This window comes from Cyprinodon tularosa, unplaced genomic scaffold, assembly GCF_016077235.1.
Source record: "Cyprinodon tularosa strain WSP-4 unplaced genomic scaffold, ASM1607723v1 ctg398, whole genome shotgun sequence".
Taxonomy (NCBI): Eukaryota; Metazoa; Chordata; class Actinopteri; order Cyprinodontiformes; family Cyprinodontidae; genus Cyprinodon; species Cyprinodon tularosa.
The window spans coordinates 395,070-417,026 of record NW_024039116.1 but is presented as its reverse complement, the minus strand read 5'-3'; the positions used below and the strand labels follow the sequence as shown (position 1 = coordinate 417,026).

The window sequence follows — 21,957 nt, the reverse complement described above, 5'->3', positions numbered from 1 at the left end:
TCTATAACGTAGCTACTAAATATAGTAGTATTTTTCAAGAACCTGAGTTTGTTGTTGTATAAAACATTTGTTTTCTTTCTTTTTTTCCCTATCAAAAAACACAAGCATATTAAGCTGGTATTAGCTGATTAATTTGTCACTTGCTTGTCTTGTGGGCATGCAGTCTGTTCCTTTACAGATAGCAAAGCATTAGAAAATGTTGCCTTATTGAGACAGACAAATGCCTCACCATCAGAGCTCACACAGAGATCGTCTTGTTTTCATTTTTATATTTCTAAAATGTTTTAAAGTAGCCAAATCCATCTTCCTTTGAAAGGGAAGCCTTATTAGTCTTCTTTAGTGAACCGGCGGTTCACTTTTTCATGAATACAACTTAAACCATTAGAACAGTATGATGGAAACAGTTTGTTTTTTTTCTAAAAACCCTGGCATACCGTGATACTGGTAACCGAGCCAACGGTAAAATGTTTCAACAATAAGAACATCAAGAGACATGTCACCCATAAGCTTGCAATTAGCTTCTATCAGGCCGAACTCAGAGTGAAAAACAGAGCGAGGACTTGTACATGAGTGTCTGTGCGGTGGACGGAGGGAAGGAAATGAATGAGGCCTTTTCTTACAGCAGGACCCAGATCAGAGCTCCTAACTATGGGATTTGGTGCTGTTGCCTTTCTCCCCCTGGAGGGAGTAATTAGGTTAGGGAGGACAACTGGTGCATTGTTTTAACAGAGAAGGGATTGTGCGGGGCCAAAGTCCCATCAGCAACATGCTTCCCTCACAACAAAAATGCCAAACGGACTTTCTGAGACGTTCGACGCACATGCAGAGCAGACAGACGTTCTTTTGGGGCCTTGTCTTTTACTTTTTTTTGCAGAGAGAAAAATCTGATTTTTGATGCAGAGCTCTTAGTGCGCTATATCCAATGAAAAGTCAAATATAGTCCAGTGGTGTCAAATATCCCTCTCCTGTTGTTGCAGTTGTGGGATTTTAGCTCTTTTTTGGAGACTCTTTTTAAAAAAAAAAGTCAGTGTGTATATCCTCTCCTACATTCAGAGGCTTGGCAACACACACTGTTTCTAACTAGTATAATATGGTTATGATGCATTTGCATTCCTTCCAGTCCCCTAGGAAATACAATATGCCTATATCATCTGTTTTAATCACGGTCTGCTTCCAAGGAAAGAAAATGGGAATACAAACAGCTAAAGCTATAAAGAGGCAGTCTCAAGTAAAGCTTCAAGTTGGTTTAAGTGCATACACTGCTGACTGATACTGACCAAACCAAACAAACCATGCTGGGATAAAATGTAAGAAAAAAAACTTTTAATGCCAATTTACCTCTTTGCTTTTCATTTTGCTGCTCTGTTTTTTCTGTAGTTTTTCAGAATAAAAGTTATTTATTTGTTTTTAACAAACACTGGTGGTCATTTTGTTCATAATATGGTTGCAAAACTGCTAAAATGTACAACTGAAAATCATTTTAATGAGATTGAAGAGAAAGTTTTATAGTTTTCTCCGGCGGCAGGACGAGCCACAGCGCTTCCCTTTAGTCTGCTGAAATGTAAAGAAATGCCACAACATGTTGTCGGTGTTGGGCGAGGATAGCGCAAGAGACCCATGTAAGGAGGCTGAACCATATGGTCCTTTACTTCATGTCTCTTCCTCCAACTCAATCCCATTTACTGTCAAAATAAATGCCAAGTATGCCACAAAAAAATAGTGCCAGTATATATATGTTTAGCTTATTGTAAACTTTTAAAGGAGTAATAAATAAATATGGCACCTATTGTTTCAAATTACCAAGAGGTGGCTAAGTCAAGAGAGACGAAGACTTAGCGCAGCGAGTGAAGGTTTTTAGATATAGGAAATTGTTGTGAAAATACATCTGAAGAATGTCTAGGCCGATTTTTTTTTCTATTCTATTTATGAGAGCAATTGTGGTCCGGATCTCTAGCTGGCTTCCATGTTTACAGGCTGCTGCTCTTTTTTAAAGTGAAAAATACCAAATACTACGTTTTATGGCAATGCTTATTTGACTGGCTAAGGTACTGAGAGGTAAAGACAAGGTACACACTGCAGTGTTGTGGTCAAGACCACCTAAGCCTAGACCAAGACAAGACCAAGACCAGAGTGTATCGAGACCGAGACAAGACCAAGACTTTTAGGTTCAGAGACCAAGTCAAGACCAAGACCGAGGGAAGTCGAGACCGAGTCAAGACCAAGACCAGCGCCAGTATGTGACAATAAAATGTGAAACATGATCAAAATCACTAAAATTGATCTAAAAGACCCACATTCACTTAAAAACACCTAGATATTTAACACACAGAACTGAACTAAACATTAACATCTTTATTTAGTACTTCTGTGTAGTAATCACAGAATTTCAAACAATTAATCAAAGTTGATCAAAATAGTATTGTCTCTGCCGTTCATGAACAGTACATACATTTATGTTGTTTTTAAATGTGCTATTTCAAAACAAGGTGCAAAATTCTGTAAAATGTGTAAAACTGAAAAAAAGCCAATCATTTCTCTTGTTTCTCTCTCATATACAGATTAGAGCTATATTATATAACTTTTCTTAAATAAATCTATATCTGTCACCAAGTTGTGAAATATGTTATGAGACAGATAATTTGTTGAAAAAATAGATTGAACTCCTTCACTGCATTTACCAATGAGACAGGTTATTGCTTGGATTTGAAGCATCCAATAAAAAGAAGGATCTTAAAGAAACTGATAATATTCTGATGATTAGCGTTATTTCCACAGTTGTGGTCTTGACCGGTCTTGAAATAAAATGCCGAGTCCTCAGCGCCCGAGACCGAGATAAGACCGAGACCAAATGCGGTCAAGTCCGAGACGAGACCGAGACCATCAAAAAATGGTCTTGAGACCAAGACCGATCTCGAGTACTACAACACTGGCACACTGTAACGAACCTTCAGGTTTTAAAAGAGAAAAACTGGACTAATGCTAAATTCATACCGCAAGCAGCAGGAGCACTGATTTTTTTATGCTTGTACAAGTTTAGTTCTGACGCATCTCGGCTGAAGCATCTCTGCTGCTCTGGCTACGAGGTCAAAAAGTGGTTCGTTGGGCGGAGCTACCTTATCCTCTCTTTGCCTGGAACAATGGCAGCTATATTTGCTGTCATCAATGAGTAAAAAGTAGTTTTAACGTTTTTAAGCGAGAAAGTCCACCTGAAAACTTCATCAGTGCAGTCAGTTCATCCAGATTACCATCCTGCCTTTAAATGTTATTTTGTTGTCGGAGCCGCTCAGACCCCCGTATACCGCTCTGTCACTGGGAATCCCGTTCAACATCAGCCTCTGGCCCGGTCGCCTCTTAGCGGTTTGCCACTACTGTTCACGGCGGCTGGAAGTAGATGTTAGTGTTTTTTATGTACGTAATCCAAACTGCAGGCACCAAGATAACAAAATCGAACATGTTTTGCCAGCAGATTTTGGCATTTTAAGTTAATTTAGGCGTTAATAAACTGTTTCATGGAGTGATCATAGCGCTCTGCATCAGCAGTGCTGTGTCTGACTCCCTGCCAGCTCCCAGATCAGCTTCTCTGATTGGTTGATGTGGCGCGTCCAGCAGCAAAAGTTAAAGCGTGTCCCACGCGTCAGATGATCAGAAGCTTGTTTGGCGCTGCAGGACGTTTTGCTGCTTATTGATGCGCATCAACCATTGACTTTGCATGTAAACCAGCTGCTTCTGCTGTCTCTGCTGCTTTAGGTGTGAACGTAGCATAACCGTTTTTGATGTAGAGGTACGGTAGTTAATTGGGAATATTAATTCTATCCCGGATTTCAATTAGTTTTATATTAATGAACATTTCTAATTTATTGCTCCTTTGAAGTTACAGAAAACACGAAGAGTTATGACTTGGAAACAAAAGGGGTACAGTCCAGTCAGTCCATAACGGTAACACCATTATACAAAGTGATTGTTGCATAGTTACTCAGTAACTTTACTCATGTAATCTGCAAATGAGCAAGTAGATGCGCTTAAAAACTGTTTCTTTGGCCGTCTTAAAAGTCAGCATATTAGCTTCATTTCCATGTAATTTTAAAGACTTTCAGTGTAGCCAGTGTTTGTGGTTAAATGCACTGGACAGAGCCCTAATGAAGGGAGCCCAGGTGTCTTTCGAAGGGTTGATAGGCTCATTACAGGCATCAAATTTACCTGTAAATGAATACTTCTTTCAAAGTAGGTTGGTAGGTAGGTAGGTAGGTAGGTAGGTAGGTAGGTAGGTAGGTAGGTAGGTAGGTAGGTAGGTAGGTAGGTAGGTAGGTAGGTAGGTAGGTAGGTAGGTAGGTAGGTAGGTAGGTAGGTAGGTAGGTAGGTAGGTAGGATAGGTAGGTAAGTAGGAAGGAAGGAAGGAAGACAGAGGTAAAGAAGATAAGGACAAAGGAATCAAGAAAGGAGAGGAAGAAAGGAAGGAAACAGGAAATAAGAGGTACAACCCAAGGGAGGGTGGAAGGAAAAACAATGAAGGGGGAAGGGCTGAGGAGGGATACAAGGAAATAAAAAAAATCAAGAAGGAATGGTAGGTAGGACACAATAAAGGAAAAAGGGAAGCAGGAAGGATACAAAGATGAAAGGAAACAAGGAGGTAAAGGAAGGGTTTGGGGAGGAAAGACAAAAATGAGGAACAGAAAGGAGGGAAGAAGGAAGCAAGGAAGGAAAAAAAAAAGTTTAAATACTCAAAAGAAGGATGGGGGGAAAATGGACATAAATGAAGAAAAGTTGCAACATTTGAGGAAAATATATAATTGTCATATCTTTGCTGAATATTGCAGCAAAGATATTTCATTCACCAGAATGTCCTCATTAACTTCTGAGCTTCACTTCCACTACAAATATATATAAATCAGGTGTTGGCATCCAGGACAGAGACGGTAGGGAAACATCCAGTCAGAATGTAATGTTCTGACCATATTGCCATTTGGTAAAAATTCAGGCTGTGATGAAGATTGTGATTGGATATTTTGCAGCTCTAGAAGGAGGGAAAAGAGAAGGACAGAAGAGAGTCTGCAAAAAATGGAGAAGGATTGAAGGAAAACAAGACTGAGAGTAACCTGACTTAAACAGGAGAAGGATATTAAGTGTAGAGAGACAATATATATTATATCAAAATTAAAATCCAATCCAAACATATCCAGACTGCATAGGGGCCATGCAGAGGCGTGCACAGACATTTTGGGGGGCAGGTGCTCAGGAGGGGGGGGAGGGCACTTTTTAGCGCACGTGTAACACTTCATTATAAAAAAAAAATAAACGCATGTTGAATGAAATTTGACTTTTATTTGTAACATTCTCTATACATGAGTTTTCAATGGAAAAAAGTCACGTCACCAACAGAACAGACTAAAGCGTACTTCTTTCATCTGGCTCATCTCCCTGTTTTCCCTCACCCATATGCTCTCCCTCATCCTGGTCTTTTTCTGTCTCTGTGTCTTCCCTGAACTCTTCCTCATCTCCTGTCCTGTTTTATGTTGATGGTATAGAGCTTCCCTGCTGTGACTGGCTACAATATATTAATAATAACCATCATGACAATAATAATAATAATAATGATAATAATAATAATAATAATAGCTTTAACAAATATGCCACATTAGTTTAAATAATGGGCTATTAGGGCAACATGACTGGAAGTCTTGTCACGTGGATATGACTTATGGTAGCCTACAAAGTAATAGCTATTTTAATACCTGCACTTAAAAATAAAATGTGAACAGCTTTTAAGATTTTTCCATATGATTAACCCTCCTTTCTTGGCATTGTGCTGCAATTACTAAATCAATATACAATTAAGACAATAAAGAGACCAAAATGTGTTAATTTATGTTGCCTAACAAAACCTATACAACAGAAAACGTTTGTCTTAACACATAGATTTGTACAGAAGAGGATTAGGGCCACTGAAAAAAAAAAAAAGTTAACTGATTTTTAAATTTTATTTCAGTTTAACATGGGAAAAAAGTCAGAATTCTGACTTTTTTATTGTCAGAATTCTGAGATTAAAGTCAGAATACTGAGCAAAAAGTCAGAATTCTCAGCAAAAAGTCAGAATTATGAGAAAAAAAGTTAGAATTATGAGATTAAAGTCAGCATTCTGACTTTTTTCCCATACTAAACTGAAATAAAATTTAAAAATCAGTTAACTTATTTTTATTTTTTTTCAGTGGCCCTAATCCTCTTCCATAGATTTGCAATTGCAAACTCTACCAAAATTATTTGTAGCCTATGTGGTCGTCCTCACGTTATCTGTCATTGACTTGGGCTACAGTGTAAAACTTTCAGAATCAGAATCAGGTCTATTACCATTGTTAGTGAAGGAGTTCACAAACTAGGAATTTTTTATGGTACAATCGTGCAACATGAAACATATAATATGGAATAGGTAAATAAAATTATAAAAAATATCTAAAAACTGTGGGTATACGTCATGCAATAAAATAGACTAATGTATACACTTAAGATAAAAAATATGGATACAAAATATAAAAAGTAAAATAGCATCTTACAAGGAGACAACTAGTTTATCTGGTGACCAGTCGGCAAAATGCGTGTTTGGTGCTGCTGAATGAGACATTTTAATGCACAACAAAATGATTTGCTTGATCTGTATATTACCTGGCTAATGGGGCACGGGAGAAGCAGCCTGTCAGCGACCGTTCCTGCTATCTGAAAACTGCTATGATGCTGTGCATCTGGCATGCCCTGCGGGCGACCGCGAGTTCACGTGACAAAGGAAGAGAGATAGGCTGGTCGGGTGTGCGCAAGTAGGTCGGTCATTTCGGGGCATTGTTTCAGTCGTTTTTAATGGCTCAGGTTTTCAAAAGATCATTTCAAAACCGACCTCAGTAAAATCTTAATAATATTAATAATAATAATAAAAAAAACGAGTTTCAAAAGGGCATTTTCTTTGATAGAGGGCAAACTTCCTAGTGCTTTAGCACCACCTAGTGTCTATGTGTGCACGCCCCTGGGGCCATGCCTCTATGGTTAGAGTAGACGCCTCCATCTCACAAAGCAAAGAAAAAAGCCCCCAGAGCCGTGCTTGCGTCTAACCCTAAACTCTGCTTGGCCTCGATCTCTGCTCTGATCCCTTTGCCTTTTTTTCCTTTTTTTTTGTCAGGGGGTCTGTTTAACTCTAGCTTACTTTCCTCCACTATCAAGGGCGGTCTCAAACAGCCCCAGGCCTGCTGCAGTACCACCGTCCAGCAAACACAGGCTACAAGAAGCACAGAGCCTGCACTCATAGTGAATACATACACAGACGCTTCCACGCAAACATAGTCGCTTAATAACGCACAAACTCCCGCCCTCCAGCACTGCTCGCTCACAGCTGCCAAGCCTCCTCAGAGTTCAGACGAGGTAAAGATATGTTATATTATGCAACCCAGTATAGATTTTCCACCCTTGGCCCTGGGCCAGCTTCCTGCTCTGAAGGAAAAAGGCTCTAGCACTCGGCTCCCCTGGGTGACAGCTATGTTTTATTGGGCATAGTGGCTGAAGCAGAAAGACAGACCAAACTACCAAAAATTAATACAACAGAAGATATGACATCCAGAAAGAGAAGGAAAGAAGCTTCTTCCATCAATAATCAAACTATCTTCAATGTGTAGTCTGTATCTCCAAATTCCTTTAGTTGACTTTCTTTTCTCCCGGTTCTTGAAATCAGGTCACAACTGTTTTCATTCCTGTTCGGCTTGCGGGTTCATGAGCCCCTGAGTGTCAACGTTCCTCCACCCACCCCCAAGACAGGAAAAAGACTTTCCCTCCAAACATTAACCCAATAACTGCCTAATAAGCCCCATCACAACCTTTAAAGCCAGGCTCCTAGAGAGAGGGAGAGAAGGAAAGCGCAGTTCAGATGTTGATGCTTAATCACGGGTCCAATCAACGTTGCTAAATAGCTGAAGTTAAATTACGCTGCTGCATGGTCACTGAATTGACATACACAAGGCTTGATTATTTGGTCGCTTCAACAGAATGAGGTAATGCGGTGAGATGATGAAAGAGAGCCCGGGGTTATTTGAGGTTCAATCAACGAGCCAAACAATGCCTCTTTATCCCTTCCTTACTCAGATGAAGCCGAAGAAAGTGGTTAAAAAGGCAGAATGATGTGAGTTCACGGACTACCGTAAACGCAAGATGGCCTCTAGCCCCCGTCCACTGTCACCAACTCAACAAACGCTAATTTTTTTTACTTTGAGACGAAATGATTGTAATTTCCTGGCCTTTATGAAGTAAATGGAGGCGCATCTTTTTGCAGTAAAAGGGTATGGATGGATAGACCAGGCTAAAACCATAGATTACCAGCTGAGTGTTTTTGTTTTCTGGCTTCCTAAAATAGTGATTATCACCCGGGGGTACGTATGCTGTTGCCAAGAGGCACATGGAAAGAATGCAGAGTAGGTGTGCTAATTTGAGAAAATAGACATTTGAATAAAATCGGTCCGCAATAGCACCTGAATACTAAAGCCTTGTTCAGAGTTTCAGCCAAATTCTGTCTTTTTGGCATTTCCCAATTGGATCCAGGTGGACTTGACAAGCTCTGGATGGCCGACCAGCACTGGAAATCCAATATTTGCAAATTAGATCCAAACAGCATTTGAAGGTGCCTCTGAATACAATTCCAGATGTGTCTCATTTTAAGAGAGCTGCTTGCTGAAATCTTAATATTTGCCCTAGTAGCTATGGTAACCGGTAGGTATAGATTATCTTATAATTTGGCAATACAATTTAGAAAATTGTCATAGGAACAACTTTTTCATGAAAAGGGTAATACATCCACAGAGCCTCTAAAGTGGTACAGAATAAAATGATAAATTTTACTTAAATAAACTATATAAATAATTGTTTTAAATATAATATATATTTATTTTTGGTTACAATGTCAAAATTGACACAAAACTATTATGTGGCATTAAATAAGTCATGTTTAACGGAGACCGTGAATTTCACCTGATTATAGTATCTACTTCGTGAAAATGCAGAAAAATAGCTTCTTTTTAGTATTATAATTCTAATTTAAACATACAGATAAAGTAAGCAGGACCAAAGTTAAGTAAACCTAACAACATTCAAGGTTTTTATCGTTGGTCCCGCCTTAAAGGGGAACATTGGGCCCTTGATTTTACGTTATTACATCATGTTAGTTTTGTGTCATTTGGAGCCGTTCTGATGATGTTCCGTTAGGTTATATCCAAGTAAGGTCTTCCTATGGGCAACGACTTGAAGGCACAAACTAAACTGTTTATAATTTATTCCTTATGGTACGCCAGAATTCATAACATGTAGGCGAATCACTGTGCCCGGACAGCCGCGGTTATATTTTTTATTTTAATTTTTTTTTTAAAACAAAGCGGAGTGTGTATGACTTAGCGTTTGGACAGTTGATAATTACTTTTTGTTCCAGTGGTCACGTAACTCTTCCTTCAGAGCCAGCGCCATCTTTGTTAATAATCTTTGTTGTCGGGTAGCAACAGCCTATGGCGACAGCGGGCCACCGTGACAGCAATAGGGGTGGAACGGTTCACAAAATCCACGGTTCGGGTCGGTTCCCGGTTTCCTGGTCACGGTTTTCGGTTCGGTTCGGTATATGTTGATTGTTAGGAAAATCTATTATATCTTGTATACACTGTTGCACTTTTATCCACAACTTTCTTTCCGCCGTCATCGTAGGTCACTCTAAATACAAAGTGGTCCCATACAGCAGACCTATAAAGTGCTGCTGGCGCGTCTTCCAACTCCTGTTCTTTCCCACTCACCATACCCACACAATTCTCCACAACAACTGATTTCTTTCTGCTACACCCGGCTATGCTGCTTCGCTTCTTCTTCTTTGTGTTTACTACTGGTGGTTGGCTTTGGTCGCAGTACCGCCACCTTCTGCTCTGGAGTGTAAACGCTTCGCCTATGAGAAAAAGGAGCAGCGTATGAACTGAACGCAACACACGCGAATCGAACCGGGCCAGTCGAACCGAACACTTCGGATAGTTTTCATAAACAGTTCCATCCCTAGACAGCAAATCCCAGAATGCTTTTCGAGGAGATCTCTCTGCGCAAAGCATTATGGGATATAGCTGCCTCTTCTGAGGCCTTCTTATACACTTTGTAGACACTTTTTCTCTTACGACCCTCGGCCATTTTCAAAGAACCGCGGTGAGAAAGGTGAGCTTCAATGACTGTCTGAAACTGTAGCTCAACACATGCCTAAAAGTGCGCATGTGCAGAAAAATATAGCTAACGGGACGAGCACGTAGACATCCTTACATAAACATATCACCAGAAAAATTGACAGTTAGGAGGACCACTGATTTAGATCGAAATAAAAGATTGTCCTCTATACCTTTAAAGTAGAAATTAACAGACTGACCTAAACTCAGTTTTACAGTTTGGCTAGTCAAAGATATGGATATTGATGGGAAGGAGAAAAACTAACATATAAAAGTTAAGAAAGAACCACTTCCTTTTTTACAACAAAATAAAAGATACATCATATTGCTGAGAAGTATTACCTGTGTCTCTGTCTAAATATCATGCAAATTAAAACAATTTAAAATATCAATTAAAGAATTATATAGAAATTAGCATGTTTCCACTCAATGGAGCGAAATAACCTTCCCCAAAGCGTCACACGTTGACTATAGTAAAGAGGAAGTAGAGGAGAGGAGCAGCCAACAGTGATGGTTTTAATGACTATGATGCAATCAGCAAGCTGTACCTACATTATTGTGTCAGGTTGGGTTAGCAATGGTACATGCCACCCGAAGATCAGGACGTAAATCAGGAGGTAAAAGTTTGCTACGTTAAAGCTAATTCACCAAATGTGTTTCCACCTCCTCTTTGCACATTTGCTCTTTTTCAAAAAGTAAAAAAAAACTACCTCAAGCGAGCGTGGAAAAACCTTTTTGGAGAAATTTAGATTTCAAGTTTTGCCGTTTCTTTAAAGCTGTACTTCAAAACGAGCATAAAAGGTGGATGAAAACAACTATTGTGGCATTTTAACATCACAAAGTTCAGTTTTGTGATGGAGACAAATCAAATAGCAACTTCAGGTGGTTAAAACAGATACCGTTTTCACTGATACATTAAGTCTTTTTTAATTAAATCTAAAAGATAAATGAACACTTTCATTTGACAAGAGCTGTCAGAACACATGGCATTCAGAACACACATTGTTTTCCGCTCTAAGGCAGTATAATGAGTATGATTTGTTTTCCTGAAAGAATGCACACCTGTGCGATTAAACATGTGCAGGTGCGTTATGCATGAGGGGACACCAACCGCAACTTGTTTACACAGTAAAAAGTGAGATTAGCGCACCTCCCTGCAAGATGTGGAGATGAATTGTTTCAGGGAAGAAGAATAGTTGCCTATATAGCTCCTGTTCTTTTTTCTTTCTACAATGCACACAAATAAATGACTGCCATATATGCAAAGTTGTCTGTATTGGCTATAGTTGGCTTTTGTTTTCATGAGTGACAGTGCGTGTGTGGAGGTAAATGAAGGAAAGCTGCAGGCAGAAGGAAGCTCAGATTTCATCTAGATTAATCTGGATGCTTTGTAATGAGAGGTCTACTGTATATATTTAGCAGGCGCAGTGAGATGTGGGTCAGACGCACAGGCAGAACAGGCCAAACGGCATGGCCAGATTGCCCACACTGAAGTGACCTTGAGTGGGCCGTCGATGATCCCCTGCAACAACTCTCTATCTGTTCCTACGGACCAGGGGCAGACTGATTCAGCCGCTTTGCTTTGGACGTAATCGCAAGGCTGTGGATTTCACAATAACATTCAACATCATAGGAGATTTATCCATTACAGTCATGATGGTTCTTGGTTAAAACAACAGAGCAAAGAATGAATGACTGTCAAGAATCGCAGCTATTGTTGACGTTGGCAGTCGTTTGATTTACTCGAAGCAGGAACAGAGGACGCTCAGAAACATTTCACGCACTCTCCTCTGTGGGTCTAGACATGAAATAAGACCAAGCAAACACTGGGAAATTTCTGCCGTTTCTTTTTTTTTTTCCCCTTTTACAAGGTGCAGCATGACTTTGCTTCCTTCCAACACTGACATTTTAAGTGATTTCAATCCCTTTAACTAGACTTTAGGATATACTGTATATTCTATAGAGTGACCTGAAAGAGTCACACAAGTTTTTCAAGAAGGAAGAAAGGCTATTCACCTTCTTTTTCAGGAAAAAAAACCTGCATTTGATTCTTCTTGCAAAAAAACATCAAGCTCTGTTACTACAAATAAGGAACTTCTGCAAACATTTCTAGATAAGTCTGAAAACAGATTCTTAACTGGATTTAGGTCTGGGCTCCAGAAGGTGAACCTCATATCTGGTTTCTAGATCAGCCATGCTCAAATTCAGCCCTGGAGGGCCTCTGTCCTAGCCTGGGTGCCATTCCGAACTTAGTCCCGCCCACAACGTTTGAGGTCGGGAAGTTTGGTCTGGCATTGCTCAATAGTAGCGCGAGTATGCTCGCACAATATCTGGCGGGCCAATCAACTTGTCAGGGCGGGCTTTATACAATGATGGACAGATGATCAACAGTAACGTAATCAACCACGTCACCAAAGCGCGCTTGGGTGACAACAATGGCTGCCGCCGGAGAGTTGAGGTGTGTAGATTCTGCTGTTAGGTCTGTTCTAGAAGATATCGACAGCAAATTATTTTTAAAAGAGGAACAGAGAAACGCGATCAAGGCTCATCTTCTTATTCTAATCGTGCAACTGCACGCTTTGATATTTGTTGACAACAACTATGCCTGGCTTAACACACGTCACACACTCCGTTGCTCTTATTGGTTGTAGGTCTATCCAATTGAGTGCAGAGGCATTTTTTTTCCTGGTTCGTTCGAAACACGCCCCATAATCACAGCTCTATGGAGCAGTATCAGCCTCATATTCTGACTAGAATTGAGTAGGACTACATCAGGCTACTACTGTCCTGCAGGTTTAAGAGAGTTTAAGCACAGTTGATTTTCATGGATAGATGATGAAAAAGCTTTTCTTATTTCTAAAACCTGCAGGACAGCGGCCCTCGACTTTGGGCATGCCTGATCTAAATCAACCCTGACCAGCTTTCCCTTCTTTTCGGACACATTATCCCACAGCTTGATAGTGCGACCACAGTCATGACTGGAATTGTGTTTTAAGGTTGATATATCCAGCTGAACATATTTATAATAACATTACTCTGTTGGTTGTACCTAATTTCAAGCAGCGATAGACGTTCTTGTATTGGTCGATGCGTTAGTACAGCGGCCCCCAAATGTTGGGGTGTGTGCCCTTCTGTAATTGCAGGAATGGTAGAAAAAAACTGAGTAAATGACCCAGATTGAGAGCTTTTTTATTTATTGATTGATAGAAATCTTGAATTTCTCTACACAGCTTAACCTCAAATCACTGCACTTTGAATGTGGTCGTTCTTGCATTTTAATGTAGGTCGTAGTTTATCTAATTGCCACATTTAATGTACTGCTCCGTTCAGTTTTTCATTGTTCAACTTTTAAAAATGAGGTTGGGTTAAAGACTAAAGGGGTGCAAATAGTGCCTTGTAAACAAAATGAGGGACCCAGCAAAATTTAGCATTTAGCCCCGCTTTTAAATTGGTACCTCTGTTATTTTCTATCATGTAGGGGAAGAAAAAAAAGCTCTCTTCTGAGAATGGTCCCCAAAAATATAAGCAGCACATATAAGGGATCCTTAGACTGGAGTTGAGGGGGGGTGAAGGGGGGTGGCATCCCCCTTCTAAAGAAATCTAAAAAATAATCCCATTTCTTAAATAACCATCCCACCCATACCATCCCCTGTGACATTTTATTACTGAATGTGTAAAATTTCTACTATATATTAACAATAATGGCAATAATATTACCCTTTCAACATTTGGCGGGCTGTGGACTTATGAGTAGCCTGAGCAAAATAAATCAAATCAAATAAGTGTCCTACCATGACTATGAAGCTGATCACAGTGGGAAATTAGTCCCTAACTATGCCGGGGCAGTGATAGCCATGCCAGTGCAGTGTTTGACTGCAGTTCTACTGCAAGGTGCCTTGGTCAAGATCAATGACCGGCATACTTGACATGGGACAACAAATACCATGCATATTGCTTTATAGACTCTAATAGAATATATTAATTAGGCAATGAATGCTTCAAAAAAATAAAAAATTCCACCATCCCCCTTTTTTTTTTACATCTAGACTACTGGTTAGACTGATGGGAAAATAATTAGCATCAGCCTTAAAGAACCTGCATCGTTGGTCTCTGATTTAAAGTAAGGCAAAAGATATTTGTTTGGGAAACTAAAATGCCAAAAAAAGACTTTTAAGTTTATTCACTACTTTGTTTTAGCCCATCACACAACATCCCATCCTAAGAATTTGGTAACAGTAGAAGAAAAACCTCCCCGCAGCATGATGATGCCACTACCATGCTTAAAGGATATTGTCTTAAAACCTAACCCTGCTTTTAAACTCATATTTGCTTTCCCTTTAAACTTACATGTTTCTTCTTTTAACAGAAATTCTCCCAAAAATATACAGATTTTTTTTATTTTGATATTTGTAATTGTCAAAAAGTTTTTCAGAAATGTGTTTCCACGTTAGAAAAGTGCAGCAGCACTGAACGCCTGAGCTTGTCTACATTTTTAAATCGTCTGTTTCTGTTTCCCTGAATAAAAATAGGATTTTAGAACATACAGGCACGATCATGTGACGTTACAGCTAATATCTCGGCTTCAGGTGCAACGTCAGCGAATCTCAGGAATTTTTATGCCTTCAAGAAATCCCAGCGGAGGGTTACGTTACTCCTAGCAGTTCATCAGTCGTAAATAATACCCCAGCTTTAAAACATTTGATGATGTGACAGCGAGGACGATTCTGAGAATAAACAAGAAGGAAATCTAGATTAATGATTTTCTCATGTGGTGTATCCTTGTAAATCCAGACAGCCGCACCCTTTTCCCTTTCACACTTCTGCCTCCTTCTTCTCATTGATTTTGTTGGATTCTCCGGTAACCTTTTCCATAACTAACCCCTTTAGATTGGGTGACACCGCATGTTCTACTCGCTTTTTATGACTCCAAATCTGAGGTAAGAACATGCTGTGCTTAAAAACCCAAAAATGACAAAGCTCTTAAACATCCATCAGTTCACCAGACCCATTCTGGTAAAACCAAACTTGGTTATAGTGGTTTTCCACTCTTCCCCTCACACACACACACACACACACACACACACACAGTTGTGTCACAATATCCTTGTGGGGACCTTCCATTGACTTCCATTCATTTCCCACTAATTTATATGGCCTAACCGTGACCCTTGCCCTAACCCTAACCATTACCGACACATACCTATCCCTAAACCTAACCTAAACTCAATTCACACCTTAGTCCTAAACCTAACCCCCACCCCAAGAAGAGAAACTTTCCTTATGGGGACCAGTTGTTGGTCCCCACAAGTACCTATGAGTCCCCAAAATGTAGCATATTCCTAGGAAATTGTCCCCACGAGGTATTAAAGACATGGCCACACACACACACACACACACACACATAGTGACGGAGGCCATAGAGGGTTCTCCAGGTACATTTACTGGAAAGCCTGGCATTGATTTCTATTAGGCCGCTTCATAAAATTCACTGCCAGCAGTTTCACTCGTCCTGTTTGAATTTAGGCTCCGCCCACATCACACCAGGTTTAAGAGAATCCGCCAATGTGGACAAGACGGATCGGGAGTCTTGTCCACATAAAGTGGCGGATTAGATTTGAAACCACAGTGGGAATCATTAATCCACCCACTGAGGCATCTGAGAAGCCAGAACCACTTAGCCAGCTATAAACTAGCAGGTTGGGTCACTTATAACAACGTCAAACCCTAAACCAACTCCTCGATGTTTCGCCATGTTATGCTACGTCACCATGCTATGTCACAGTCTTCTCTTAGATCTTTTAGCTCTTTTTTACTCGGCTATAAGGTTTATTAGTGTCTAACAACACTAGTTAGACTTCCTCCCTCAGTCTCCCTGCATTCCCCAGCTTCAGCTGCTCCACATTATTCTTTCTGCATTTTAATGTCATCTTCTACTCGCCTCTCAGGATTGCTGGATTCTTCCTTTGTCCGTTATTCTTCCAGTACTCAATGCCTGCTTCTTCTCGTAGAACTCCTGCAAGCTTTTTTATATCTCTATGCAAATCTGACAAACTTGTCTGCACCTTATACCAACTCTTATTCCACACATAAGAACGGATTCATTTGCTTATTATATAAGATAATCACAGTAATTTGATAGGAGACGCGTCGGAGAGGGAAGGGGAAGACGTGCAGGAAATGGAACGACCACTTCACCAACCGAGTCAACGGGCATCGAACAACTAGGCCTGCAAATAACGATTAATTTGCCTATCGATTAATCTGTCCATTATTGTTTCAATAAGTTCTACACGGAAGACTCTTTACATATTTAATCCAAGTTAAATCAAAATATTTCTACTTGAGGAGTTCTAGATGGTGCAAACTGAAAGACAAAAAATTTTTTTTATCTTCTCTTTAACTATAATCGATAACTAAATAAGTTGATGATTATTTAAATAATCGATAAATCATGATTATTCATGATTAATAGTTTCAACTCTACTAAAAACTAATTCCGTTAGACAGAATTTGATCGAAAATAGCACCAGTTTTAATTCTTGAGCTGATCAAAATATTGCTTGGAAAAAACTAATTTGCGATTACTGAGGAATGGCCCAGTCAAAGCCCAGACCGGAAACCAACTTAGAATCTGAAGAATCAGACTCTTTCCAACCGAACCAGCTGAGCTGGAGCTATTTTTGATACTCTAGGTCAGGGGTAACCAATTAAAAATCAGTGGGGTCCAAATAATTATATTTTTTCTTTCTTTTCTATAGCTCAATGAGAGCAGTGGGCTTAGGCTGCCCTACCAGACTTTAAACCTGGGTTTAAATGGAGACTAAGCCACTCTAAAGCACATATCAAGGAGCTCATTTTGAGCCTGGATCCATGTTTATTTTTGATTCTGTTCATGGTGGAGAATCCTGCTTCACAGCAGCAGGTTGAGCCAAACATCCTCTAAATGTGCAGGGTCATCTTTGAGCACCATTTCTCTTTTCTTTCACCAGTTCACCGCAGTTCTTCCAGCAGTCCACACTTTCTCTGCTCTCTTTTTCTCATCGTCTTCTCCTTCTTTCCCATCGCCCGGCTTGTCACAGGTTTGCCTGCTGTGTCTAAAAGTAGCAGCAGCAGCAACCCAGACTGACAGCAGCTCATTGGCTAATTTGGATCACGTGCAGCCTGGTGCCAGATGCTCCGGAGGGCTTTACCGTATTAACAGGAGAAGAGGCGCAAGTGAAGTTGCAGTAATTTATAAATGTTTTAAATTAGGTTGGGTCTGGATTAGGGAGCAGGTGGGTCCGCTAATCCGTGACCTCTGCTCTAGGTCTTTACTGGAGCTCGATGAGAGTGAATACTTTTGGAAAGCTCGATATTTTGTGTTAGCTTGTATATCCTGGCTTAATTATGTAACTTAGCACCCATATGTATGTGTTTCACGTTACCATGACAACAGCACAACATATCTGGGAACCACAGATCCGCAGTGAGGCTGCGGACGCAGCCACAGTTGTGCCAAAAAGCTAATCCAAGCCAGAGGTGACATGAGCAATGGAGGAGTGAAGCAGGCGGAGACGACACTGAGCACACATGTAAAGAAGAAAAAAAACAAAACATCCCTCCGTCTCCCCTTCTCTCCTCTCGCTCCTCGCCTTCCTCTTAAACCACAAGCTCACACGGTGGATATCCTCCCATTCTTCTTGGCTGGAGCCTCCCATGGCAGTGGCAGCAGGAATCCATTCTCCACGGATGCTGGGACAGCTGTGCTGATATTGAATGGGACACAGCGAGCTCTGCTTTTCCCCGTCTCTCTGCAAGCAGCTCCAGATAAAAACTACATGCTACTTAATCCAAATCTACAACGTCTGCTGCCAACATGCACCCAGCTCATCCCATCTTTGTCTGCCACCAAGGAGAACTCCCCATGTCTTTGCAAAATATAATAAAATACAAAAAAAAGCTGTAAATTTCCTACTGCTGACACATGGTGGCCTGCAGTCACCAGCTGACAATAAACATGGAGAATTTATGACTGACAAAGACACTAATTACAAAAACCGTCATAAGTCTTTCACTCACATGCTTAATGCAGAGGATTCACAACATGCTACCAATTTAGAAGCGACAAAAAACGAAAGAAATTCTCATTTTCGAGGCAGTGGAGCTTTCATTCTGCAGAGTTAAGACTTTAGTTGGTTTGAAAGCCTTTATCTGAATACCTGAGGTGTTTTTTCAGATTGATTTGAGGCATTCTGACCTCTCAGCGCCATCAGAGGGTAAAAAGATACCCCATACCTAGTGTTGCTCCGATGCCATTTTTTGGCCCCGATACCTGGCTGTAGAGTATTGGCGTATACCGATACCATCTCTTTGAAATAGATGTGTGTATATATGAAGAACTTTATACTACTTGGATGTAAAATAATTACCATCATGGCTTTGTCAAGCTGCTGCCTACCTTTGTGAAGCAGGAAAAAAACTAATACAAAGTGGATCCAGTAGAACTTTTTAATGTCTACGTGGAATGGGTGGCAATAGTTGAATAAACTTTTCGCTCTCAAAATGGTACCGGTGCCCTATTTGTTGGTACTCGCCGATTGCATTGTGCAACATGTTTTGTTTATGCTAACAGCAACATGACCAACATGTCAGGCTAACCCCGAAATCCCTCATACTCCGTCAGCGCCCCGTCACCGCTCCAGACCGCCTGCACAAAGCAAAGCCTACAGCCTCCACTGTGGCTCCCGTCCGCTCCGCTCTGAGTTCCTTGGAGATCGTAGAGGGCATGGGCGAGATGATTAAATTCAAAGCAGCAAAACATGCGGAAATGATCCAGGGTTTCCGCAAATCATTAAAAATAATTACAATACATTTTTGGATTTTTTCATTAATTTCATTCATTTTTATGGGATTTCGGGGTACACTGGAAAAAGGACCCAAAAAAAAGTAGAAATGTCTTAAATTAAGTGTATTTACCCTTAATTTGAGTAGGTAAATGAGATAGTTTGCCAATGGAATTAGTATTTTTGCTCTTAAAATAAGAAAATTAGATAAAATGCACCTGAAATAAGACAATGCAATTGTGTTTTCTTATTGTAAGTGTAAATTGTCTTGTTCCATTGGTAAAATCTCTCTTTTACCTACTAAATCCAAGAACAAATACAGTTATTTTAAGAAAAAACAACTTATCTAGATTTCGATTTTTTTCGAGTGTAACAATCAACATATACCGAACCGAACACCGTGACCACGAAACCGTGAACCGAACCGAACCGAACCGTGGATTTTGTGAACCGTTCCACCCCAACTATACTGGTATCTGCATCCTACCCACACTACCCATAACCTGCATTCACATGCATTTGCTCCGCTTAGCTAAAAGGAAACATAATCATCAGAGCTGCATGAAAATGTCCGGTGAGTTCATTCTCTCAGAAAGGTCCGGAACCGGCCGCCGCATCGGTTTCCACGCTCAAATATTCCCAAGACTTAATGTGGTTTAGCTGTTTGGCATCCTAGGCTACGAATGCATCCGTCCTGTCGTGGCTGTAATCCCAGTGAAGCAGAACCTGCGGTGATTTCCATCATTTAATAAACCTTCAGTATCTAGGGGAGAATTTGCTAAAAGCTCAAAATCGTTTCGGAGCTTTGGGTGAAAAAGTGCAAAGCAATAACCGCTCACAGACCCGGCTGACATGTCTGCACATTTATGGCAAAAGAAAATACACATGAGTTTAAAACTAATGTTTCTCTAAGTGAGTCTGAAGTGATGCAGGCATTCGATTTAAACCAGGCTGTATATTTTTACCTTGAAGTTGACCCTGAAACACTCTCAAACCTTTTTCAGCCTTTTAATATATTTTTCTATCCATTTTAATATAAATACTAAATATCCTGCTTTAAATGAAAGAATCTCCTCATCATGATGCCGCCACCACCATGTTGCACACTAAGAGATTGCATGTTTAACACATTTTCATAGAGTTTTCTGCATTTATACTGAGCTTTAAAGGCTCTCAGGTGGCCTCTCTACAGAAAAGACAGGACCTTTATAGGAAACAGGCTTAATATTTTAGGAATTTCTTTTGTCGGAAAAAAGGAGCACGGATTTTAATCTGTGCTCCACATGTGTCAAGGAAGTGGATCCTGTCCATTTCCCCATTGTGGGACAATAAAGCGATTTTCTATTCTATTTATTCAACAAATTGACACAACTTTCCTTGTTTCTTTTACAGATACAAAGATCAAATATTAAAGCGGATCAGCAACGATATTAGAGAAAATTTAGATTGGGTACTGATCTATAGGAGCAGCAGATCTATTCAGTTTATTTCTACTAGAGATCGACCCATACAGTTTTCTTGTCCAATAATGATTATTTTGACATCAGTCTAACCGATCCCAGATATGCACTGCCGATATTTTTATGACCAATTCTTAGAGCTGATATTGTTTTTTTAATCCCTAATTTACACGATAAAAATGACTCGATAATAAAGGATGCTACTGAAGTTTCAATAGGTAGCAAATGTACGAAGTGGCAAAGCGTGCGCTTCACGTGATCTGTAAACATAGCTTCTGAATGCACTAATGAATCGGTGAAGGTCGAGAAAACTCAAATATCATTCAGCTGGTGCATCGCTCCATCTCTAATTTCTCTAATAAATCGGAGATAAAAATCTCTTCAACAGCCGTCTCTGCTTTAATAACCAGAGTCTGTTTGAACCCCTACACTTGTTTTTAGGATGAAATTTACCCTGTTACTAATTATTGGTTCTGTGACTCTTTTCCAACATGTTTACATTCATATGTGTTATTCTTGATCGCAGAGTTCAGGACAGCCCCTCAAAAAATGAACAGTTATAATGATTACATTAAGAGAAAAGAGCTTTTGTGTTCGACAAATATCAGGTTCTGCTGGCATCAGATTGAAGATGAAAAACAGTGGATCGGTGCATCCATTGATCAATCGATTAATCTGCCAATTTTTAGCATTTTTTTCCTTGTTTCGGTATCAAATTATAGGCGCATTCGGCAGCCATGTTGCTCCTTCTATTTGCTATCCATTGTTAAACATTTTTTGTCATTGTTTCATATTTATCATGTAAATGGAGTAAAAAGAACAATATTAGCATCAAGAACTGATCCAAACATATCGGCAGCACGTGTCAGGGATCAGTTCGACTAATGTGAAAATAATCGGTAACAGAATCGGCCTTTACGAAAATCTGTATCGGTCAATCTATAATTCGTAGCTTAATATTTATTATTATCATTTATACAGAATTAAAAGAATAATTATAAAACCACACAGCAACAGAAAGAGATGGATACAGACAGAATGAAGGTGGAGGAGAGGATGGCAATGGCATTAAGTGCATTAGGTACATTAACTAAATCAGATTTTAGCAGAAAACACTGCTTTTACGTTTTTACTCAAAGCGCTGCAGCCTAATAAAAGTAAAAAAAAAAAGTGTAAGGCGTGTAAATCTAAAGCATTTTCTCCAGGAAAACGTACAGAATAAAACCAGCGACGGTCCCCGATGAGAGGAGAAGCCAAAAAGTCACTGAGGGGAAAGTTGAAGTGAGGAGAAAGCGGGGCCTCGCATTTTTCCGACTAAAAAGATCAGCCTAGAAAAAAGCCTTACCAATAAAAGACAGAGGAGGGAAAATGAGCTGTAAATCACAGTTTAATATGCTTTAAATCTTACAAGGCATGCATTCAGAAGCAATATTTGCATTGTTTTAATGCTTCCACTTTTTAGCGGCTCTT

General features: G+C 39.9%; 1 protein-coding gene across 6 annotated transcripts in view; it reads right to left on the bottom strand.

The window, feature by feature from the left end:
• Nucleotides 1-21,957, bottom strand: part of nfixb (nuclear factor I/Xb) — a 284,324-nt gene that overhangs the window by 215,475 nt on the left and 46,892 nt on the right. The window lies entirely within an intron of this gene.